The sequence below is a fragment of the Ambystoma mexicanum genome, chromosome 9 (assembly GCF_040938575.1).
Source record: "Ambystoma mexicanum isolate Mex_15411 chromosome 9, UKY_AmexF1_1, whole genome shotgun sequence".
NCBI classification, from domain to species: Eukaryota; Metazoa; Chordata; class Amphibia; order Caudata; family Ambystomatidae; genus Ambystoma; species Ambystoma mexicanum.
This window is the reverse complement of record NC_090931.1, coordinates 573735947-573762429: the sequence shown is the minus strand read 5'-3', so window position 1 is coordinate 573762429 and position 26483 is coordinate 573735947.

The following is a 26483-nucleotide window of genomic DNA, read 5'->3' as shown; positions in this document are numbered from 1 at the left end:
TCCACCAGTCTTTGGCCGTTAAAGTTGGGGATTGATTAACAAGGGTCCTTAACCATTTGGACCTTAAATCTCTCAAACCAGGGCATAATAATGTCAGGTGGGTCAAGGACTCACTTTTGCATTTGCACAGTCTACATTGAAAGTCACAGTGTTCTTTCTTCTTTCTTACTCCAATGACTTCTTTCATTGGGAACAAATTTAGCTGAAAGCACATAAATTGTCAGCGCCGATATCTGCAGGGAAATCTGGTCATGTAGATAGGCACTGTGCCCCTAGCCCTTATATTGAGAGAGCTATATCCATAAAGTTTGGAGTTTCGCCTATGTTCTAATGTCACAATCCAATCTAGGTCGTACAGTTTCCTTTTTACCTGTACCGGGTTCCTCAAAAGGCTCAGTTCAGTTTCATTCAACTCCTTCAGTACGGCTATACACGCCACCCTCCAAGCCCTCAATAGTAGGTCTGTATTGCCGATCATAGCTTTTAATATGGCAGCAAGCTCTCCCTCGTTGTTTTCCCTGCAAAAATTTCGAAAAAAGGACAGTGTTTTCCACACTGTAGAACAGGTCAGCTCAGCTCACCCTTATGACATGAATAGGTACGCAGTTGGGTAAAGATAGGACTCTTCTCCAAAAAATACCTTCTAATTTTGCCCAGACCTCAGCGGACAAAGTAAAAGAAGCTTCTGCCCCATAAGTCAAAATAGGCGTGACTTTGAAACGATAAAATTCAATTACTGGAGTCAAGGAAAATGTGCAGTACCGTGCCTGGATCAGTCTAGCCTGGGCTGCTAGATTCTTTACCTTACTTCGCAACGTTGTTTCCGTCTGTGCATCATCAGCGCTGTCATTCAGGAACATGCCCAGGTAAGTTAGAGATGCCACCTCCAAATGTCTTTCCCCTTTCACGTACCATGCTTTTGTTTTGCCCTCATTTTTCATGACCAAAAATAAGGATTTGTGGTTTTTTGAACGTTCATTCTTAAGCCATATGCATCAATATAACTTTTCAATGCATCCAATTGTCTTTGTAGACCCACCTGAGTTTGATGCAGAGGTATTTTATCATCCGAGGATTGCTTGTCTCTTGTGTTCACATTTCTTGGATTGATCGTATGCATTCTGCAGGGTCCTCACCAGGTTTCATTTTTCATGCTAATATTGATCCCATATCTGATGTGTCTGGGTACATTTCTCTCAAAGCCTTCAACATGTGTGCTCTGTAATTATTAAAAGGTCCCCCGTCATGTATGTCAGAGCTTAACTTTACCCCAACGTATCCTGCTTGCTGCCAAATCTTGTCACTTCGTTCCCCCAACAATACTGCCAATAAACTTTTAATGTCCCCTATGGCCAATGGGATCCCTGAAGAGTAGTGGCAGGTAGATTTCGAAAGAGGCTGTTGCAGTAGTCCAGCCTAGAGAGAACCAGAGCTCTGGAGACAGTGAGTTTCTGGGGAAAGGAGAGCAAAGGAAGAATACCCTTAAGGAGGTGCAGTTGGTAGTTTGACTTCTTTGATACGTCAGAGATGTGTGGAGAAAAGGAAAGCTTGGCGTCGAAGATGACCCAGAGGGTCTTAGCCTCGCAAGTGGGAGCCGGAAGAGGGCCAAGGGAGGCCAGCCAGAGAGTGACAGGAATGGAAGGTGCAGGAGTGCATATGAGAAGGATTTCTGTCTTACTGGCATTGAGGCAAATGTCATTGGCGGCACACCACTCCTGGATTGCAGACAGACAGTTAGAGATGAGAGAGGGAGAGGAGGTGGCAGAGGGGAGCCTGTCATCCGCAAAGCACTAAAAGTTGGAACAGAGCGCAGCAATGCAATGGGCGATGGGTGCCAGGTATTGGTTGAAGAGCCAGTGAGAGAGGTTAGACTCCTGGGGAACACCACACGTGGAGAGTGAGAAAGAGGAAAGGAAGAGTCTATCTTGCAAAAGATAACAAACTTTAATCTTTACAGAAAAGAAGGATAGGAGCAAAGAACTCTGCTCCTCAATGGTCTGTTCTGTCCCCCTAACTGCTGCAAGCTCCTGCAGACTCATGGCAAGCAGGCGCCTTTATATACTCTTCAATCTGGTCACTGGATACGGGCAGAGCTCATCCAAAATTGTCCTTCTTGCCTTTCAAGGGATTCTGCAAAGTCTTTCTTTCTTCAACATCAGCAATTCCTGGCAGCCATGCTACTTAACATATGAATACCTTACATAGACACACCCTGCAGCCCTGCAGATTTTTACAAACCTTGAGGCCTAGCTCCGAGGAAAAACGAAACATTTTTATAACTCATTTTCATTCATACTCCAGACATCTTACTCATATTTGTATGTGGTCCTACAATCTCTTTTAAACCTGGTTTCATAATTCTGTATTTCGTGCATTGAATCTGTACGCTCCTATTCTTAGGATACATGGGCTTTCGGTGGACAGGAACAGCTGCTCAGCCACTGTGTGCGCTGCCAGTCTGCCTGTAGTCTACGTTTAGCACAGGCTGTATTCCTTCTGGCAGAAAGCCTGCTTTGAGATTTGATTTTAAAGCTACACAGAATAACATTTACACATGTCTTCAACTAATGGTTATTTGCACCTTTTATCTTAAATACTACCTATCCTCCTCCCTCCTGGACTCTTGTAGTGCTTAGAAAACCGTTAACAGAAGTCTTGCCTAATTCTCAAGCGCTTGAGAAACTTGGGAATGAAGAAAAGCGCCAGGCTCCTTCCCAACATTGCCCTCTTTCATTACTTCTACAGTAACAAACTCATCCCCACCCGACATATCTACAACCCCAGAAATATTTGTTTTTGAGTTTCGCTGTTTATTGTATGGCAAGGTGTTTTAGATCCCCCCCAATTGATACCACCATCTTTGCACTATTAGGGACTATAGGAACCCATCATTGGAGACCCCATTGGAACGTGCAGAAGAGAACCAAGAAGAACACGATCACAGGAAACAGTATTTGTACTGCTGCCTTCAGCCATGACGAGACCCAATCAAAGGCAAGCAATAGCCAATCTGTGTTCTGAACTCCACCTTCTTTCTTCATTTGAACACCTAGATTGTGCACCACCTTGATGACGTGGGATAGTGACCCATTCTCAGCATCCTCCAGGTGTAGAAAAGTGCAGAAGCTGCTTGTACCACAGGAGCCAAAAAAGATAAAAAAGAAAGTCTCTGCTGAGCTAAAAACAGCAGTGTGGAAGAGTCTTTTGAGATAGTTTGATCTCTTCTTTCTTCCCCGCCCTTGAAATTGTCCATTTTCTGGCAGCATACCAAATTCTCGTGTGATCTGCAAGCTTCATTCTGCTTCTTTAGGTGCTAGAGTGGCTGTTGGCACTTAGACAGGCATTTCTTCTCCCTTAAGGTGTCCTTCCAGGATTACTAGTAGCACTGAGTGCAGGGTGGCCAGTGAACACTTGTCCCTGCAAGATTGTAGGAGGTGCAGGTAAACTTGTTGGCCAAAAACCCAGTAGAAATCCATCACTGCTGCCGTACCTTTTGTCATATCAGGGATCACAAGAGTGTGGTTGCACTGTGTGTTTGCGCCACCAGGAACTGTTCCTTCATTGAGTCTATGGCTCTATGTACTTGCACTGGCTTCTTTGTTGCAATCCGTGTCAGCCTTGTGATGTGTTGGGACCATATTTGCGCACACATAGGGCCTCATTACGAGGTTGGTGCTAGTCATGGCACTATTAGCACCATGGCTAGCACCATGGCTAGCACCAATAATGGGCCCGTGTCCGCCCTCATTCAATGGGGACTTACCGGTCCAGTCCGACCTTGGCGGGACCGGTAAGTCCCCATTGTAAAAGCCATTCCCCATTCCCATTTGAGCCCCCATAGGACTCAATGGGAAGGGGGAAGGCGTCAATAACGGTACCGCAAATTGCAAAATTGTAAAACCAGGCGTTAAGGGAGGGACCCGCTAAGGCACCTCGGAATAGGGTGCAAAGGGATTACCGGCACTGGTGTCATTACCGGTGCCCGGTATCCCTTTGGGCCCACCTCAGAATGAGGCCCATAGTCTCTTTTTGGGATATTGCTTCTCCACTGTACTCGATCAACCCATCTGCCAGGCACATCACTGTGGTGCCCTGCCATTTGTCATTGTTACTTGAGTAACCTCCAAGGAAAAATATGGTGCTTGTAGACACATGCGGTATTTCGTGTTGCCATTGCATAACGCTGGGTATAGATCAATGCTCCTCAACTGCATGCTGTGCGCTTGGAATGTGCCCTTTATCCTCTATAGTGCAAGATGTACCGGGCACTATGCCTCTGTAAATAGGACTGGATGTAGAACTAAAACCTTATGAGCCCCTGATGTGTGTGGGATAAGTGCACACACGTAACAGCTTTCATTGATTATATTCCTTCCTGCAATGCGTAAATCAGAGTACCAGCTATTCAATTTTTCTACATTCTGCATGTCAGAAATAGTATCAAAGCCCAACCCCTTATACAAATCATACATCATTCATACTTCCCATTTCATTCGTCTAAGAAAACTTGTAAGGGTGGCCGGCAAAAAGTGAGACATTTTGGGATTATGTTGTTGTTGCAAAGATATATTTATACTAGCATTATTTTCCAACTGTCCATCCCCCCTTTATATGGCCACCCCATATAACAGACATACCTTCACCCACTCCAAAAACCATGACCAGTGTCATACAAAACATCATAATACTACTACATTTCTAGACTAAATAACATCTTTATTATCATTATCCCTACATAACAGAGAGGTCGACCAGCCATCTTTGCTTATTCCTCGAGTGGAGAACAAAGGTTATCAAAAAAGAGAGAGAAAGAAAAAAAGAAAGAAAGAGAAAGAATAATAATGAAAGAGAGAGAAAGAAAGAGAGAGGGAAGGAAAGAAAGAGAGGGAGAAAGAGAGAGAGGGAGAGAAAGAGGGAGAGAGAGGGGGGAGGGAGAGAGAGAGAGAGAGAAAGAGAGAGAGGGAGGGATAGGGAGAGAGAGGGAGAAATACCCTTTTCCCACCATGCCTGACTGGGTTCTGGACCTTCAAAAAAGATTAAAAAAAATAAAAAAACACTAAAAAATAAAAAAATGAAAATAGAAAGAAATAAAAAAAATCAGGTGTGTGCCACTGCACACTACACTGGCATCGATCCTAAACATTGTCTTGTCTTTGGCTATGCCCTTTACTAGACTTTGCCTTGTCTCAGGTGCTCTTCGGACATCCGAGAGATGCACCCAATATCTAACTTTTTCATACAGACGGCGAGAGGAGTACAGAACACCACCTCATATGGACCTTTAAAACCTGGGGCTGATCAGTTCCCCGGATAATAATAGACCAGTTCTAATATGGGTAATGATGTGTATGGACCTGTGGTCTTGCTTTCTACAGGGATGGTCACTATTTCTCTCCCCCTTTACCACACGCCACTACCGCCCCTGTGTGCTTCCGTCCCGTCTCCTGACCAATTATTTATGACCCTTCAACATATCATTTGTCTCCTTCCGTCAATGCATGAGCCATTCATCAAAGTGGGAAAATAAATAAAACTCCTTTAAATAATCCGGAGTTGGTAAAACAGGGCATGTGTAAATAGCTTACGTGCTCAAATTGTCTAGTCATTTTGTCAGTCCATTCAAATGTGCTTTTAAATCCTTTGTCCTTCCCTGAGACTTTGTAACAGTGGCCTTGTATAGACAGCGTAGTATAGGTTCCATGCCCTACAATAATAAGCCCAAAAAACTGCTGCATTTCCTTCACAGTACTGGGCCTAGGGGCGGCACGTACTGCCGCCACCCTATCTGATAATATTTTTTCCCCCATTACAAAAATGAGTTGTCTCACATATAGTCCCTCCTGTTAGCTTTATTATAGCTTCTTTTTATCTGCCTTGGACCCTTTGTGAGCCAGCAATTGCAATAATGCAACACAATCCCTCCTGCACTGATGTTCATTTTCACTGTATACCAACCGATCATCCGCATAAAGGATGATTTGTGCTAAGCACCTTACGTCAATGTAATCTGTACAGGGGTCACATCTCTCAGTAACCCAACATCATGTGGATTAACAGTCCACAATTGTGCTGACACATATTGCATGTCCTCCTCAAAAAATAAAAACACGTGAGTTACCACTGAAATATACTGCACCATGATATCACAGGGGATGAAGATTTCCAAAATAATATCCCCATTTTGTTAACTGTCCTCAAATAACTCCTCAGTAATTTTCTTTAATTACACTGTTGGTTCTATACAAAATATTGTGCGCCACTCGCACTCGTCCTGGTCTCTTCCAATCAGGACTACTCTTTTGTCTGATACTAGTCCTTATAAATCTAATGACAATATCGTCCCTGCCATCATCTCGGATGGCACCATGGGTTGGAAAATTAAATCTGTAGGTACTTGCCAACACTTTGTCACAATTAGAGGCACTGTATTTACTATACCTTAATATCATAAAAATAAATATATCTAGGACCACAGGAACCCCATGGACTACTGCCTCCCTTGCTATTGCACTGATTTTTACCATTTCCCGAGTTACACACATCCCTGGAGTGGAACACACTACCCCTTAATCTGTTAATGGTATAGTTATATTTATTGTACTGAGCAGCTCCATACAAAACAAGTTCACATGGGAACTCTTTGAATATAGCAAGGAGGCTCGTACAACCCCCCTCCCACTTTTATATCCAGCTCCTCGGTGTATGGAACTTTAGAAATAGCCCCAGAGAATCCCTGCATGTAAAGGGTTTTACCTGATAATGGAAAGTTTCACTCCATGATGCATGATTTAGTTGCACCTGAATCTACCATGAATATAAATTGCCTGTTTCCTATTTTCTCTTCCAGCAAGGCATCCTCTTCAGAGTGTGCGGTTATCAATAGGATTGGACATGCAAGTGTTTTCTGTGGGCTGTCCTAATCAGAATATGTATTTGTCCTGGGGAATGAAAAAGGGTCGCCCCGTCATTGTAACTACTTGGAATGGGGCGCCTGTTCCCCCTGCCATTCTGTTAAACTGTGTTCCCTCACCCTGCTGAAGTTGTTGCCCTTGCCTGTCAGCCCCATAAGGGAACTGATTTTGACCCCCTCGCCAAATTGCTGTTGTCACCTTCCTTGAGGCCCTTGGAATCCCTGCCCTGGAGGTGATTGCCCAAAATTAAATCTCATCTCACTCCTGTTCCTGCATTCCCTTGCAAAATGCCCCCATTTCCCGCACTACCACCACTGTGATGTTCCCAATACTCCTCCCCGGAGCCCTATCCCCCAAAGCCTCTTGCTCTGGCTTGTCGAAATCCTCCTTTTCCCCTTGGTGCTCCTTCATACTGCCACTGTGGGTTGGGGTACTGTCCCCCCAGCCCATTGTCCCTGTCCTCCTTCACCCCATAGTGCCGCAGTTGTGGCATTCTCATTTTCTTGAGTATCTCCTGTCCTTTCCCCCTGAGCCGGTGCCATCATCAGTGTTTGCACGACAACCTTATTTAGTTTCTTTTCCACTAATTTTGCCTCGTCCGTTTGCCGCTTCTGGGCTGTATCCATTTCCTGCTCCTTGATTCTCTTACAATTGTGGACTATTATACTTTGTATCTCTGCCCACCCTTTGGCTTCAATTCCCACAATCTATCTAGTGCCTTCTGGACCTCCTTTGGTAGTCCCCTCTTTAAAATAAAATAGAAAAATGGTACTGTCTCAACTCTCCTCATTTCCTGTAATTTAAGAATAAAACTAACTTGGTCCCCATCATCACTCATTGTGCACTGCATTAAACAATGTAAGTCAGGGGTATCTGGGTACATCCTTCGTAGGGCAGCCCATACCCTTGCCCTTACCTCATGAAAGTCTGCTCCATCATGTTCATTATCTACAAGTCTTACCCAAGCCCTTGCCCATATGTCTCCAACTTTGGTGACCAGTAAACTCTTAAAGTCTCCTAGTGCTAAGGCTACCCCGGTTGTTTATTTTTCAAATTCATAGATCCATTTACTAGCTCCGGCTATAAGCTGGGGGAGCGCTTTAATCAAATTATTTTTGTCCATTTGAGGCCATGGCACATACTGCGCTATCCCTACTTCTTTATGTATCAGAGGCATCTGCATATCTATTTTGTTTTCTACCCCTTTAGTATTCTTCTGATATTGAACGACCATGATTAAATCTGGTCTATTTCTTGGTCTGTCCCTCCTCACTGCCTCTTGTGGTAGGGACGGGTTTCTCGCCACATCCTCTCCTTGATCTCCTTCTTGCCCTGCCTCTTCATTATTTCCACCACCTTGATCTTTCCCTCCATTATCCCTTGCGTGTTCTACTTCTTGTCCCAGGGCCATCCATACCCTCTGCCCATCATCTTTTTCAACACAAACATTTCTTGTTACCCCAGGGTTAAACCTAAACAAAAAATCTCCTGACTTCCAAATCCCTGTTTTCTGTACCGGTACCTTTATTTCTGGTGATACTTTTTCAGGTTCTTGTAACCTGACCAACCTTTCCCGCAATGCTCTTAACTCTTTGTCTATATCTACTTCTGGACTCTCTGGGTACACCGATGCTTCAGACATATCAGAGCTTGTGGATTGGTTATATGGAGGTGCAAAAGCTCTTGTGTTCCCCCCTAATTGCTAATCCTGATTATCCTGTTGACACTCTTTCTACCACTGGAGGCTTATGGACTGAGTTTTAAACCTTACTGCAGGTTTAGACGTTACAAGGTATATCACCTTACATTGGATCTCTTTTTCACCTTCCTGGTTTTCCATATCCTCAACTAAATGCCAGAGATCTAGAATCTCTTCTCTTTTTTGGGACTTGTTCCCTTCATATTTTGCTGCTACAAAGATGGACATTTTTTCTAGCATGTTTCTGTTATGGGAGCCCTGCTCTGGCCAGGAGGAGGATGACCCCCTTCCTTTGTTTCTACTATCAATTGTTTATTTATTCTGTCACAATACAGTGGCAGAACCCTATGGCTGTGTTTTATTGGAGTTTCTTCCTCCATAATGTTGCGTGCGCCCCTAATGCTTCACTTAAACCCTACTCCTATGCTTTAGCTTTTTTAACACAAAAATACAGATCAACCCACTTTTATCCCCACCCTCTTTTACACTTTCTCCACTTTGATTTCACACTTTTTACATTTTGATTTCACACATACAAACACACCGCGACTCATCCACCTTCCTTCCTTTTTTACCACAAAAGACAGCAAGAGAAAATATACACAAAATAATTGACTACCTTCCTGGCCCATTCCTTTATACCGAGCCACTACTGTTTTTCCTTATATCCTTTGTAAGACCACCTATTGCTTTTTATCGTCATAAAAGAATAATGCATGGTACTACCTTCTCAACCTGTTATGGCCGAGGATCCCTTACCTTCCCTTTCCATTATAAAAAGTAGAAAAACTGAAATACGTGACAATTTCAATACATAACCCACCTATCAAATCTACTCCTTAAACACATCACCTGAAATCCTATCCAATCTATCCTATCCAATCTTATTCCTTATCACCAAAAATCCTATTTCATACTACATCACCAATACTACAACACCAAAAGTCTTATGCCATAGTACATCACCAAGTCCTATTCCATCTATTCCATTGACTTTGTGCATCATTCACATCACCAAATATTTTGTTCACATTACCATATCATACATACATGTTCCCATTTTGTTATCACTAGCAAGAGTATACTCACGTTTGTTCACTCGAGTATTCTCTGTTACGAAGCTGGCCTGTCTTTCTCTCTGGAGCCACGACCTGCTTCAGTGAGCGGAGAGGATTCCTTTTAAAATGGCTTGTACTAAAACCGCTCAAGGTACACATGTTTTTTTTTATTTGGGGGACCGCTCTGTGCAGATGGGCATGTCTCCTTCCTGGTGACTAGGCCTGGGCTTCGCAAAGTATGGGGGAATACTGAGGTCACATGGGGGTCACCACTGAAAGGGAGTCCCTTTAAGGGTACGCCTAATTCTAGGTTTGTACCTTAATTATGCTCACACCAGAATGAATGCACCCCTCTAGGGAATTAAGGCTAAGAGTTTATCTTGCAAAAGATAACAAACTTTAATCTTTACAGAAAATGAGGATAGGAACAAAGAACTCTGCTCCTCAACAGTCTATTCTGTCCCCCCAACCGCTGTAAGCTCCTGCAGACTGATGGCAAGCAGGCGCCTTTATATACTCTTCAACCTGGTCACTGGATACCGGCAGAGCTCATCCAAAATTGTCCTTCTTGCCTTTCAAGGGATTCTGCAAAGTCTTCCTTTCTTCAACATCAGCAATTCCTGGCATCCATGGTACTTAACATATGAATACCTTACATAGACACACACTGTAGCCCTGCAGATTTTTACAAACTTTTAGGCCTAGCTCCCAGGAAAAACTAAACATTTTTATAACTCATTTTCATTCATACTCCACACATCTTACTCATATTTGTATGTGGTCCTACAATCTCTTTAAAACCTGGTTTCATAATTCTGTATGTCATGCATTTAATCTGTACGCTCCTATTCTTAGCATACACACAGCTGCTCAGCCACTGTGTGCTCTGCCAGCCTGCCTGTAGTCTACCTTTAGCACAGGCTGCATTACTTCTGGCAGAAAGCCTGCTTTGAGATTTGATTTTAATACTACAAAGAATGACATTTGCATGTGTTTTCAACTAATGGTTATTTCCACCTTATATTTAAATACTACCTATCTTTATTTAGTGACCCTCCTCCCCCCTGTACTCTAGTAGTGCTTAGAAAACAGTTAACAGAAGTCTTGCCTAATTCTAAAGCGCTTGGGAAACTTGGGAATGAAGGAAAGCACTAGGCTCCTTCCCAACGAGTTGCACTTGGCTTTGGGCTTCAAGCGGATCCTCATGACAGGGGCAAGAACATCGAGAGTATCAGAGATAGCAGAGTGGAGCTTGGAAAGGGAGGTGTCAAGATGAGAGTTAGCCAGAGGTGGAGGAGGGGGAGAGAAAGTGGCAGCGAAAGCCTCAACTGACACACGCTTCATGGGCCCAATGACCGAGAAGGTAAGTGGCAGTGCTGGGACTGGCTTGGCCTGTGGGGTAGAGAGGGAGAGATAGGAGTAAAGGAGAAAGTGATCGCTCCAGGAGAAGGGAGATGTGAGAGGGTTAGAGAGGGGGAGTTCAGAGGAGATGAGAACATCCAGAGTGTGCCCTGCAGAGTGAGTCGAGCCAGAGGGAAGAATAGAAAGGGAGAGAGAGTCGCAGAGGTCGCGAAAGAGTCAAGAGGAGGGACAGGAAGCATCCAGGTGGACCTTGAGGTCTCCAAGGAGGAGGAGTTGAGTGGTCGAGGCCAGGAGGGAGGAGGAGAGGTCCGCCCACTCGGAAAGGAAGGAGGTGATCTGACCAGGTGGCCGGTAGATAGTAGCCACTGTGAGAGAGTGGCCAGGAGAGAGAGATGGCCTACAGACCAGACATTCAAAGGAGGTGTTGGCCTGCATGGTAATGATGGAGGCAGGAATCAACTCAGGAAAGATCAAGGCTACACCCCCACTGATGCAGTTGGCTCTGGGCGCGGAGAGGATCTTGTAGTCATCAGGGAGGAGAGTGTCAAAGCTTGTGACATTGCTGGCCGTGAACCATGTCTCGGTGAGACCAAGGACATCAAGGTCCCATTTTTCCAGGAGACGGCAGATGTCAGAGGAGTGTTTGACAGCTGAGTGAGAGTTAAGTGTGGTGAGGTGGAGAAGGTTTGCGTCCTTGAAAGACTCCTGGGGAGGGGTACAAATCAGTGGTGTAGGAGGAGGCCGAGGGAGGGCAGAGGAGGAAGGAGGAGATGGCAGGGTAGACAAGGAGGAGGAAGAGGGTGCCAGAGAAGTGGCAGAGGGTGGGGGCAAGGAAGCTGAAGAAGGGTGAAAAGGGATAGCGGGAGCAGAAAGGAAATTGATAAGGTAATGGAAACATCTGTCAAAGAGGAGGAGGTTGGCCGGAGGGCCTTGGACCAAGACGGTGCCATTAAGGTAAACATTAATGATAACCTTAGAGGAGTGGAAGGAGGCAAGGAGGGCCTCCCACCGGGTGCCACCATTAATGGAAGAAGAGGAGCAAGGCGAGAGCACAGAGACCATACGAATAGTCCATAGGTCTGGCGAAGGAACGACAAAGACAATGTCAATGAGGGTCTGTCTGGAGGAAGCACTGGCGTATGCATCAGTGATAGAGAGGCCTTGGTTGGAGACCAGGATATCCCTTTTGAACTTCTTCCTACCAGACTTAGGGCCTCATCACGAGTTTGGCTGTAGCCCTTAAATGCGGTGGTAACGGTATTACAGCCGCATTTAAGGGCTGGCCCTATCACGAGTTGGGCGCTAAATCGACTGTTTTACCTCCAGCTTTTTTCTGGATGGACCCAATGGACCCAATCAGGAATGGGGATTTACCGGTAAGGCCCAACTTGTGATCCGGTGGTAATACCACCGGACTGGTCGGTGTTAGGGCTATTACAGTCGGCTGTATTACAGCCGGGAATACAGCCCAACTCGTGATGAGGCCCACAGTGAGAAGGGAAAGATAGTAAATCGAGAAACAGTTGGAAAAGATAGGAGAGACAGAGAGCACCATAACTGAAGAGGAGGCGGGGGAGGAGAGAGAGGGAGATGGGTGGGAAATGAGGGAAGAAAGGAGGGCGAATGGAGACACAGGGGGTGCAGGCAGAGGAGACAGAAGAGCTAGGGTGGGAATGCACAGCAGGGAAAGCACAGTGGTCACTGGGCACAGCACATTTCAAAAAAGTGGCAAGGCCTATGAAAGCAGTGGTCACTGGCACAGCACAATTCGGAAAAGTGGCAAGGCAGATGAAAGCAGTGGTCACTGGCACAGCACAATTCGAAAAAGTGGCAAGGCAGATGAAAGCAGTGGTCACTGGCACAGCACAATTCAAAAAAGTGGCAAGGCAGATGAAAGCAGTGGTCACTGGCAGAGCACAATTCGAAAAAAGTGGCAAGGCAGATGAAAGCAGTGGTCACTGGCACACCACAATTAAAAAAAGTGGCAAGGCAGATGAAAGCAGTGTTCACTGGGCACAGCACATTTCGAAAAAGTGGCAAAGCAGATGAAAGCAGTGGCCTCTGGCACAGCACAATACGAAAGAGTGGCAAGGCAGATGAAAGCAGTGGTCACTGGCAGAGCACAATTCAGAAAAATGGCAAGGCAGATGAAAGAGGTGGTCACTGGCACAGTACTATTCAAAAATGTGGCAAGGTAGATGAAAGTGGTCACTGGCCACAGCATATTTTAAAAAAGTGGCAAGGCAGGTGAAAGCAGTGGTCACTGGCAGAGTACAATTCGAAAGCAGCAGAACCAATGCAGAAGGAAAGTCGAAGCAAAGTCAGATGTGTGGGAGGTGAGGTGGCGACTAACCCACAAGAAACTCAAAAGTCACGGAGAGTTCAGCAGGCATCAACGCGTGCAGGATCTGGTCTCTTCCTCGGACACCCGGTGGGGGGGGCACTCAGGCCGTCCAGATAGCGGACAGGGAGCAGGCAGGGGCCAGGAGTGGGTCTTCAGAGGAGGGCCGGCCAAGCCTGCCGGCTTTCCAATAGGCCTAGACGATGAAGGCCTCAATCAATCTTCGGCCGCAGCTTCCGGGCACCATGCACTCAGGTGCTCGAGGTGCAGGCGGCCATCTTGGAGAGGCAAGCCCACACAAAGAAAGTAAAGTAGAACAGTCTGCATCCAAAGAAAAGGAGTGCTCGGCCAAAGTTTCTTTTTTTTCTTTTTTAAATACAAAGAAGAATTTAAAGTCAAAATGTGCGCGAACGTGCGCACTGCTGCAATAAGCCCCCTGGGTTTACTTTCAGTCCATAGATGTGCGGAAAGCATTGGAGGGCTCCCAGTGGGGCGGGGAGAGGGACTGCTGCAGACCAGCACGATGCAGCCTTCGGTGGGAATGGGCAAGATTAGAAGAGATGAGGAAGGCAGGGGCCAGGAGTGGGCCTTGAGAGGAGGTCCGGCCAAGCCTGCCGGCTTTCCAATAGGCCTAGTTGATGAAGGCCTCAACCAATCTGAGGCCGCAGCTTCAGGGCACCAGGCACTCAGGTGCTCGAAATGCAGGCGGCCATCAGGTGCTCGAGGTGTGGGTGGCCATCTTGGAGTGGCCAGCCCACACAAAGAAAGTAAAGTAGAACAGTCAGCATCCAAACAAAACGAGTTCTCGCCCAAAGTTTCTTTTTTTTCTTTTTTAAATAAGCAGAGAACCGCTGAATGGGGGCACAAAGAAGAATTTAAAGTCAAAATGTGCGCAAAACATGCACACTGCTGCAATAAGTTCCCTAGGCTGACCTTCAGTCCGTAGATGTGCCGAAAGCACTGGAGGACTACGGGTGGGAGGTGGGCGGGGGGGGGATACTGCTGCAGACCAGCATGATGCAGTGGACAGATCTTCCACAAATTCTGGGTCCCCCAAATAGTAGGTATTCAAGCGCCAATTTCCTTTGGGTCTGGGCTGCTAATTTTTCAATTCAATGACTAGTGGGGAGTGTTCTGATATTCCCCTGGGCAAGAATCTAGCGGATAACTGTCTATGAGTCGTATTGGACAGGATCAAGAAATAGTCTATCCTGGACATGGAGGCATAAACCCCAGAGAAGAAGGAGAAGCCCCTCTCTGCTGGATGTAATCGTCTCCACCCACCCCAAAACGGTGGCGAAGGAGCGCAGTTTCCTACAAAGAGCTGGGTTCCTAGTGCCCACATGCGTTCTATCTTGACCTCAGGCCATTGCCTCATGAAAGTCCCCTCCCAACAACCAGAGGTCGGCATGACTACGAAGGGTGAGCACCTGTAGCTCTGAGAGGAGGTCCTGCACGAGCGGCGGGGGTGCGTACAAAGTCACCATGCCCCAGGTGGTTCCCCCTATCTACCCCTGACCAATACAAACCGCCCCCTGGGATCAGATTTCACCACCTCAATCCTATTATGTATGTAAACGAATGTCCCTCGAGAACCCCTCAAAACCTGTGTGGAATGCCACCCTGTAGCTTGATCTGAGGAAAAAGGTGCACTCCGTTCCCGCCTGGTGTGTCTCGGTCAGGAATTCAATGCCGGGGGACTGCCTATTGAGAAACTGTAACACAAGCCTGCGCTTAACACTCAAGCATAGCCCATTGACATTCCATGCCATCAGCGACACCTTTCCCTCATGAACCGTTATCCCAGAGAAACCTTGTCAACCCTCTATTTACTGGCCCCAGCCCGATCTTCCTATTTCTCCCCCCCCGGCCTGCTCTCTATCGCCACGCCTCTTTGCATTCCATGCCCCACGTACCTCCCCAAAGATAACCCCCCAACCAATCCAACTCCCCCCCACCCTGTACTTTCTCCAATCAGGAATCAGATGTCACCCTAGTCCTCTGTCAACCGAACAAGAGCAAACATAGTCAACTATGTGCAGGTTGTGCATTCAGCCAGTCTCTGCATACCTCCCACCCACCGGCCAGATTGAGATGCAGCCCCATATTAGGCCCCACGAAGTTGGGCCAGGTTCATTCCATCTTTAGGTTCTGCCGGGGGCACCAATGTCTGTCTCTCCTGATGCCGCATATGGCTGTGCCACTGGCTGCGATTCAAACATACGCAGGGATTTACCCCCCCACCGTTGCTCTGGTTCTCCCCCTCACCGGTCTGGGTCCTGGAGTTAAGAGCATCCGGGTTTCCATCCAATTCCATGCTTCTGTGGGATTATTGAACATGTGAACCATCCTCTCGTGGTACACCTTCAGTTGCGCCAGGAAGAAGAGGGCATACTTGACTCCAACGGACATCAACTTCCGCTTGACCGAATCAAAGGATTTGACTTCCCTAGTGTAGTCTGGGAAGAATCCAACCATGTTACCATTGTACGTTATCGGACTGGATCCTCTAGCCATTTGCAGCAAAGCGTTCTGGGGGAGGGATCCTGGGGGGGTCCTGGGATAGGGCGACCCGTAGGGATTCGGTGGGGTGTGAGCGGAGCCTAGGGTTGGGCCACTCACTGTGTATTGGTCTATTTTGTGTTGTAGACCCCACTTCCTGGGTTTGTCTTTAGCCATGTTGTCAGCTGGGGCACTCCAGCACTCTTCTCCTCGCCCCCTGCACACCACCACCGCTGCCAGCACACTATGGTCCCTACACACCACTTTTACCTCCGGTATATAGGAGAATCCACCTCTCTCGTCACCACCAGGCCTTCATCTGGTAGTATTGAAGCTTTCTATAGTGTCTCCCCATGGTCCAGTTGGTGGGTGCCTAGGGCAATATTCCTGGTCTTCCACCTCACCCTGGGTAGTCCCGTCCTCCCTGCTGCATTCTCAGTGGTGCTGCAGCGTCCCCAGGCACACCACTCTGCAGGCGTGTGGTGTTGGTTGGTCTCAGTGGGGCTTGTACAAAGTTAGCAGGGCTTTTCCCTTGCCCGTGCAGACCAGGCTCATCCGGTCCTCCCAACCTCAGGGCACCACCTCCATTCAGTGTCTAGTCTTCTGCAACGCTAGTCTGCGTATATGCGCACCCCCGTGCAGAGGCGGCCCTGACTTTAAAGGGGGCACTGCGCCAAGAAAAATGCTTGTCTCCGCCGGATCTCCATGTGCTTAGCTGGCAATGGTACCGCCACTGCCTGTGCAGTGTTGTTACACACACTCCAGTGCTCACCGGGGCCAGGCGCTCGCTCTCCCTTGTCAGCTCCCCTTCTTCTCCTCAGAGTATCTGTTATGCTTGACCTAAAATGGCACTGGTGCGCAATGTATTCTGGGAGCGCTCGGAGCCATGATGGATATTTACTTCATGCCGCAGTGAAAAGCTGCACACATTTTGCTGAGTGTTAGATTCACGGTGCTGAGAAAAACATGCTTTCCAAACCTAGTATGCGGTCAAGGACATTTCTGCTGGGAAAGATAACTTTGTTATGGTTTGCTACTGTTCTCCGTGGAGCGTGTTTTTTAGAGAAGGGAGGCACTGCGCTTCTCGGGGGGAGCTCTCGATTGACCCAGCTGGCATCCGACGGCTGTTCCTCAACTGCGCAAGTGCCATTTCCAGAAGGTTTGAGAAGTGTGTATATATGCGGAAGCCCAGAGGTGGTCAGGTGGGACTTCAGCCGGAGAAGGACACTTACGTCCGGCCTTCCTGTGAGCTATGGTGTCTCGGCCTGGCTGTTCCCAGGGTCTTCCAGCTGCTTCTGGGCGAGATGAGGAATCCTGTTACGCTCAGAGTGATGTATTTCCGTTTTGAATTTATTTCTTCTGTGATTTATGTCCATATTATTTTTGTGAGTTATTTCTATGTATTTCTAAGCTTTGAATAAATAGCCGTATAAGAGCTGATTATCTTCTAAGAGTGCGTGGCTGTGAGTTATTGCGTCTGTCTACGTTCAAAGTATTTGCTCTATAATTGCATTGGTGATTTATGTTTGTTCCGTGGACTTTGGGGAGAGCAATACATTTTTGGCGTCACAAACAGGATAGTTGTGATGAGTTGTGCCGAGTATTCAAGAATCTGTTGAAATGTAGATAGGATTTGGTTGTCGTGTAAGTGAAGTTTTTGAATAGTGAAGTTTTTTTTTCCTTCCCTTTTTTCAGTGTGTGAGTGCCTGTCAGAGTGATTGTAGCGTGGAGAGAAGAAAATATATAGATTCAAAGAGGTTCCATTTTGTTTGTGATAATGAGTAGCTTGTTCAGGAAGAAGAGCGTTACCACTGGCGGTGACTGCTCTGATGTTGTTATTCCAGGCTGGACTAAGAGTCCATATGATAAGTTGGCTCAGGCGTGGGCATTTGGTGCCGGTTTAAGTGAAACATGGGATCAAGGATTGGGAGATGCCGATCCGGCTGATGTAATGGCATGCTTGCAACAAGTTCCAGTAGAACGTGGCAAAGAATGTGCGGCATTAGGTAGACGAGGTTGGGTTCTTTTGCATGCTTATAGGAAAATACATCAAATGAAGGTGGAAATGAAAAATGAGATCTTGCGATTAGAAAGAGAGTTAGCTGCAGAACGGCAGACTGCATTAATGCAGCAGATTCAAATGAAACTGTTTAAAGATAAGGCCGACACATATCAGGCGGTGGCCGAGAGGGCAGCAGTCAGAGTAGCCCGGTATAAGTATAGGAAAAGACAGGGAGGGGTCAACAAAAGAAAGGTGGCAACTGTAATCGCTACCGCTGGCGTAGTCTGGGATCCGGATAAGTGGGATGGTGATATTTTTGATTCGACCAGTCTAGAAAGTAGTTCAGCAGATGAGTCTGACCCCAAAACAGAGGCGAAACAGAAAACAGTGACGGCTAAGCCTGTTAGAAGACGGCGAGCCTGACCCCACCCATAGAATCTTGCTGGATTTAACCACGCTGGAGGATTACATCCAACAGGAGGTTGGGTAAATTATTACCCGTTTGAGGCAAAAATCAGGGGAAGCTTTACTGACATGGATGGTGAGATTACTAGAGGCGGTGCTGCAGGATTGTTGGTAGATTCTACGGATTCACCGCGTTTTTTACCCCTGTCAATTGACACCAATGTACAGGAGGTCTTAAGAGCAGGACCGCCCCCTGATGCAAATGGTCAAGATACGCAGGTGTCTTTGTTGCACCTGGTAGCCCAAGCATGCAACCGTAAATACCCTATTACCACAGATTGGCCCAGTGAAGAAACGAAGTGGTATACGTTGAGAGAAGCAATTCAAAAAGTCAGAGAGCATGCTATGAAAGAGGCTATTCACATAGATGCTCCTGATCACATGGGAGCTGTGCCGCTTTCATTTTCAACTCGAAACATGGTGATTAGAACTGCGCCACCCGCATACAAAAGTGTCATTATGACTTTGCTCGTAGGTATGACCGGCAAGGCTACTGATGAGGTAGCAGATGCCATTCTGCAACTTGCAGATTTGGGAGAGTGGGATAAGAGTGATAACAAGCCACGGGAGAGAGAGGGGCGTAGTGAGAGAAGAACCGAAGGCAGGCGGCAAGATAGCAGAGACTCCAAAGTTTCCCGAAAAGACATGTTTTTGGCTTTGTTAAAAGATGGTGTGCCACACGAAGAAATTGGTGGCATTGAAACCAGAGTAATATATGAATTATACAAAAAATGAGGACTTGCAGCCAAAAAGCGCTATAAACAGGTTAAGAAACAAGTAGTCACCATGCCACAGGGGGACACCTCACCTTCTGCTCCCCTTGTGGAAGAACAAGACGAAGGGTCTATGGGGACACCTTCCCCGTACCAGCCAACATACTCTGATTTGAGAAAGGTGGTGAGTGCGATGTTAGAGGCGGAGTCGAGTCACACTCATTCGAAGTTTGACTAGGGCTTCGGCCAAGCTCCGGCAGCATCTGCCCGCATAAAAGTGGATAGGTGGCCTCATGTTGATGTTAAGGTTATTTGGGGGCCAGGAAATACACAAGGGGTGCGAGCATTGATAGACACCGGGTGGAGGCCTCTCTGATTCATGGTAATCCAACACGATTTAAAGGCAAACAGTTTACTATTACAGGTCTAGGGGGAAAGGAGACCCCCGCAATACAAACGAGAGTGGAGATGAAAATAGGCAATTTAAAGAGGCAGAAATACTAAGTGTTGATTGTCCCGATACCTGAATATATAATTGGCTTTGACATTTTGGAAGGTTTAACCTTGGGACTTGGCGGTAAAACGTACCAGTTTGGGGTGAGTGCATTAATCTGTACACCCATTACCGTAGGCAAATTGAAGATGCCCCCAGTGCAAGTACCAGTGGCAACCAAGCGGGTAGCAATGAAACAATACCGCATTCCTGGGGGGCACAAGGAAATTTCAGACACCATCAAAGAATACGTGGAGGCGGGTGTATTACGCCCTATTACCATCTCATGGAACAATCCTCTCTGGCCTATTAAAAAGGGAGATGGGTCGTGGAGGATGACGGTGGATTACAGGGAGCTGAATAAACACACTCCTCCCTTAGTGCCCGCAGTCCCAGATGCTATTACATTGATTGAAAATGTCCAAAAGTTTGAGGGGACTTGGTATGCAGTGATCGATTTAGCTAATGCATTTCTCTCCGTGCCAATTGCAGACAAGTGTCAAGAACAGTTTGCGTTTTCGTGGAGTGGACGTCAGTACACTTTCACGAGGCTACCTATGGGGTACATACACAGCCCGACGATCTGTCACTGACTGGTGGCAGAGCACTTAGACAAGATACCATGTAAACCTGACATACAAATCTCCCATTACATTGATGATATTTTGATCTAAGGTAAGGATGAGCACAGTGTGCAAAGTCAGTTAGATGTCCTTATGGAAGTATTAAAAAAGGAAGGGTGGGAGATTAATCCGAGTAAAATTCAAGGTCCAGCTGAAACAGTGATATTTCTAGGGATTCAGTGGCATAATGGGCATCGCTAAATGGTGCCAAAAGCCCGACAGAAAATACTTGAATTCACCACTCCAATGAACAAAAAGCAAGCTCAGCAGTTTATAGGACTGTTTGGGTTCTGGAGACAGCACATTCCTCATTTAGGGCAGATATTGGCCCCCCTCTACAAGGTGACACGAAAGAAATATGAGTTTCAGTGGGGGGAAGAGCAGCAGAAAGCCTTTGAGATGGCGAAAGACACCGTGCAGCAGGTGCTTGATTTATGGCCCTTGAAGGAAGGAGAAGAGGAATTAAATGTGTCTGTACAAGACAATTATGCTAACTGTAGTGTGTGGCAGAAACAAGACAGGAAATGTGTGCCATTGGGATTTTGGAGTCGTAAGTTGCCCGACGCTGGTAACTCATACACTCCATTCGAGAAGCAGTTGCTGGCGTGTTATTGGGCTCTTGTTGATACCGAACACATGACGGTGGGCCATGATGTATTCATGAGACCAGAAATACCAATTATGCAATGGGTACTGAGCTCTCCTAAAACGCATCGAATAGGACATGCTCAAGAAGCCAGCATAATTAAGTGGAAATGGTATATTTAAGACAGAGCCAAATCAGGAAAGGGTGGAGTGGCAAAATTACATGAGCAAGTAGCCAACATACCGCCCTCAGATTACATACCACCGGAAGTGCCTGAAAAACGTGAGTCTCCTGTGAAATGGGGAGTACCTTACAGCAATTTGACCGTGGAGCAAACAGAGCATGCTTGGTTCACGGATGGTTCAGCGCGATATGTGGGAACTGAGCGGTACTGGAAAGCAGTGTTGTACAATCCCAAAACAAAAAAGATGTTGACAACGACAGGGAAAGGGAAGAGCAGTCAGTTCGCAGAACTTTACGCAGTTTACCAAGCATTGAAACAAGAGAACCCTGGTCAATGTTATGTGTACACAGATTCATGGTCAGTGGCGAATGGATTGGCAGTGTGGTTGCCAACTTGGCAAAAGAATGTATGGAAGATTCATTCAAAAGAGTTGTGGGGAAAAGAACTGTGGCAAGATATTGCAGAAATGTTATTACAAAGTGAAGTCACTGTATATCATGTGGACGCGCATTGTGCCACAGATTCATTAGAACGTTGGTTTAATTCTGTTGCAGACGAACACACCAAGATTTCATCAGTGGATGCAGAGGCTCAGGAAGACGATTTGGAGGGTTTGGCCAAATGGGCCCATCAGAAATGTGGGCACCTTGGAGAAAAGGCTACTATCAGGTGGGCACAAGCTCGAGAAATTGGTCTTCCTTTAGAAATAGTGAAAACAATCATTTTGCAATGTCCCATGTGCCAACACCAATTACATAGACCTATACCCCAAATTGTTCGAGGTACATTGAGAAGAGGAAAATTACCAGGTCAAATTTGGCAAATTGATTATATCAGTCCCATGCCAATCAGCAGAGGTTGTCAGTATGCATGCACTATTGTGGATACATACTCGGGATATTTAATGGTTTTGCCGTGCAAACGCGCATCCCAACTGAACACCATCAGGTTGTTAGATCAGATCATATTACATTATGGAGTGCCTTTGCAGATTCAAAGTGACAATGGGTCACATTTCAAAGGCAAATTAATCCAAGAGTTTTGTCAGGAAAAGAGCATTGAGTGGGTATACCACATCCCCTACCATTCAGCTGCTGCAGGGTTAATTGAACGTATGAATGGGTTATTGAAAGAACAGTTGCGCAAATCTGGAGACGGCAGTTTGGCAGGCTGGCGTGATTGTGTGTTTGATGCGGTGCAAATATTAAACAATAGGCCTGTATATGAACATGAAACTCCTTTAATGCGATTAATGACTCCTACTTTACAGGTTCAACCCAATTCAGTCAGAGAAACACTATTGTACTGGGAAATTACTCCAGGTTCTTTAGCTCCCTATCGAGCAACTCCAGAGTGAGCAGGGGTAGACTTGCATTCCCATGAAGAAATCAGATTAGATCCAAGAGGAATAGTTGTAATTGAAACAGGGATTGGAGTACAGATTTCCCCAGAGCATATGGGATGGATTTCCCCTAGATCTGGCCTAGCATTGAAGGGATATCAAGTGTTGGGAGGGGTGATTGATGCTGATTACCAAGGCGAGATTAAAGTCACCCTAATGAATAGTGGGGATCAGTTGTTGTCAATCCACAAGGGTGATCGAGTGGCCCAATTGATAGTCATTCACATTAGGTTGTCTATGATTAAGAAGGGGGAGCCTCCTACAGTGTTAACTACCTGTGGGGACCGCAGTTTTGGCGCTTCAGACAGTATGGTACTGGGTGCAAAGGTGTGGGTAGAAAAGCCAAGTGGCCCACCAGTGCCCGCAGATGTCATTGCATCAGGCAAAGATCAAGTTGTTTTAGTTATGGAGCCTGGTAGCAAGAAATGGCAATATGTACCCGCAGACAAATGTTACCTGAGAGAGTGATGTGCAACACTGATATCTCTTATCTGGGTTTGCTTTGTAGATCCTGTGTCTTGTTAGTGTAACTGTGGCACTAAATGGACTCCATTTGGGCGAGTTAAACAGTCTGCTGCTACCAACGAAAAATGTCACATCTGTGCCAGTGATCAAGGGGATACTGATAGTGATGAATAATGTTGTCCCCAAGCAGCCTTATGCCAATGCCGAAAAGCCAGTCAGACCGAAGACATGGATTCGTGAAATGCGACAAACACATCAGGAACAAGTGAAAATAACCTTGATGCCAGTCGTGCCAGATGCGATCGTAGGAAGGCGAAAACACTCTCCTATGATAACCCAAGAAGAGAATATGTGGCTATGTCTGGCACAGCAAGTACTGAACATATCACACTTTTGTCTTACTGATGTGCCCAATGCTGAAGCTTTATTGACTACGTGTTTAGTAGCGGTGCCGACGCCTGTTCCGGTTTTAAAGCATATCTTCGGCGTCACACACAACGATTCTTTAGTTCAAGACTCAAACATTAGACAATCTTTTTCAGTTTTTGAATACTGTCGGTTCTGCCAAGAGACCGACCGTAAATGGAGAAATTTGACACGTGTTATTACTTACAATATAACTCAAGGTGATGTATGTTATGTTATGACCTGCAAGGCACAAGAAATTGGCAAATGCCTACAAATAGAGTTGACCAATCTGCGTAATCATACGATGTTCAAGAGGCGACTGTGTTCGCGAGTGTCACGCAAATGCACCAGTGTTAATAACACTATGGGCCTCATTACGACCCTGGCGGAAATGGAAAAATGATGGCGGAAATGCAATACCGCCATCGAACACCGCTCGTTGCGATTATGACCCGTCACCGTAAAGTACGATGCCATTAGCGACACCGCAGTGAACGGCAACGCTAACTGCACCAAGTACGCGCACGCGCGCCTTGCAAAACCGGAATCACCGCCATGGCGCAACGGTACGCGAATTCTGACCCTAGCGGACATGTACTGAACGCCATCAAGCACGTCGTAAAGTACCATTCCGCCATGGCGAGAAATACGGCATCGTGAACCAACCGTAAATGGCCCACTGAGTGCCTGTACTCCACTCCCTGGCCACATTGCACAACTCCTGGCAGGCGCAATGTACTCACACTATGCAACCAGTGAAATCTACAATTCACCCATGCATGCCAACCGATTGCATTACGGGACTCATGATGCATTACAATCTTCATTCAACACACCAAATCCACACCCATATGCATGCTAGCCCACTCCAAAGGAATATACACACCCCTAAATCAGTATCGATTCATAACGAAATCAATCGAGGTAAATACACCATTGGCAACGTCGGTTACTGTGCATGCGTCCGTCAAGATAGAACCCATGACATGGGATTAGTAACGTGCCTAGACACAAGTGTATGAAGGCGCGTCGAGACAGGGAGGATCCGACAAGGGCAGATAGACGTAAGTCCCACTATGGCAGCCTTGCATCACATAGCGCAGGGGAAGGGGAGTGATTCAAAAAACCCATGTACATGGCAGACCCTAAACGGAATCATCTGTCCATGCATCCATTCATCATTCCCTCATCCCGCAATGAAAACGCATGAATATTCACTCACATAATATGTGAAACTTCCATCGCGTCTGTGCGTAATGCAGTCTGCAAAAACCACTGTGCTCCTGGCCGGATCTGTAGTGTTGTGAAGCAAGATGGATTTGGGAACGTCCTGCCTTATCGTCCACTACGCTATTGCGCATCCCATTCAATTCATATCATTCATTGCTTGCTCGTTATGGGCCATGTCCCAAGGACATTCTACAATAGAACGTTACATTTCCAGCCAGACCTGTGGGCGTATCCTCGCCGCTACTTCAAAACCAAAAATGCTGGCCTTCGAATTCCTCACTTGCAACATTACGTCGAAAAGGCTTCTGTGAACGCTTGCATTCACAATTACATCAATGTAGTGCGGCTGTGTGTCATAATGCTAACTGGCTGCAATCACAAATGGGACGCCACGCCCGTCGGTGAAGTACGTTACTGTGCTGCATGAGGGTCGGCCATCGATCGAGCCCTACATACCACTGACTCTTCACAGGTATGTAAGCGGCTGCAATCATAGCATGTGTAACAATGGGAGCATAGCATGAAAATCAGTCAAAGTACATCACACTGCCATCGGGATTTGATACATGATTCCAATCCCAAGATGCCATGCGGCCAAATGCAGCCTTACGTGCGGGACGTGCTCGGCCAGAAGGGATTGCATCTGCCACAGATTCATTCAATCAGCACAGGTGGAGGCCATACAGGCCGACAGCACATATATAGCAGACCCAAACCCCTCCCACAACCACTCCCACTCCAAAATGCTACCGGCAGGACTAGCGATGTTGGGCCTGGGGGACCAGATAGCACTGCAAGTGCTACAACTACAAGAAGACGACGAACAACAACAGGTACAACAACCGGGCGCACAGGGGAGACGGAGGAGAAGGAGGAGGAGGAGGGCAAGGCAGGGTCAGCAAGGCCCACAAGCACTGCCACTACCACCACGCAGGCGGCCCGCAATCCCACGCCTCCGAGCTGATCCGTTCAACCTCACTGCTGAGCAGATCCACACCCTCTACCGTTTGGACCGGGACACCATAATCGCCATTGTGGACATGACACATGCTGACCTCGTGAGCATGATAGATAGCCCAACCGCCATCCCACCCCTACTGAAGGTGGTGTCTGTACTCCACTTCCTGGCCACAGGCACCTACCAGCACACAGTGGGACAGTTGCATGGCATTTCACAGCCACTGTTCTCACGGACACTCTTCCAAGTGCACGATGCCCTCCTGAAGCACGCCGACGACCACATCACACTACCACGCACGTACCAGGAGATTACCAACGCAAAAGTGGGATTCCATGCACTTGGCGGCATCCCGGGTTGCATTGGTGCCATCGACTGCACCCATGTTGAATTGGTTGTCCCACATGCCATGGAGGTCCAGTACCGCAACCGGAAACAATTTCATTCAATCAATGTGCAAATGGTGTGTGACTCCAACAAGATCTTTACGCATTGTTGTGCCAGATTTCCAGGATCTACCCATGATTCTATGGTCCTGAGGAACACAAGAATACCACGCTACATGGAGCGACACGCAGGGCACAGATCCTGGCTACTCGGTGAGTCTCATCCCATGCATGACATCGTGGCCCATTTGATGCGTCAATGACCTTGCAGGAGGGGGGGGGCTACTTAGCACTATCATTCCACTGACACCCTTTATTCGTCTCATACAGGTGATGCCGGGTATCCACTGAAGAGATGGCTCCTTACACCAATCCGGAACCCACAGAACGAGCATGAGGAGGACTACAACCATGCCCACTCACGTACCCGTGTGGTCATTGAACAGGCATTCGGCCTACTGAAGGCTCGTTTCCGCAGCCTCAGCAGGTCTGGCGGGGCACTCATGTACAGCCATGAGAAGGTTTCTAAGATGGTCATGGCATGTGTCATGCTGCACAACATGTGCATACGTAGGAATGTGCCCATGCCCCCTGACGCTGTACTGCATGCACCTGAAGATGATGATGATGATGAGGGTGGGGATGTGGAGGCACCTCAAGGAGTCCATGAGGCACAGGATGCACGTGCAATCCGA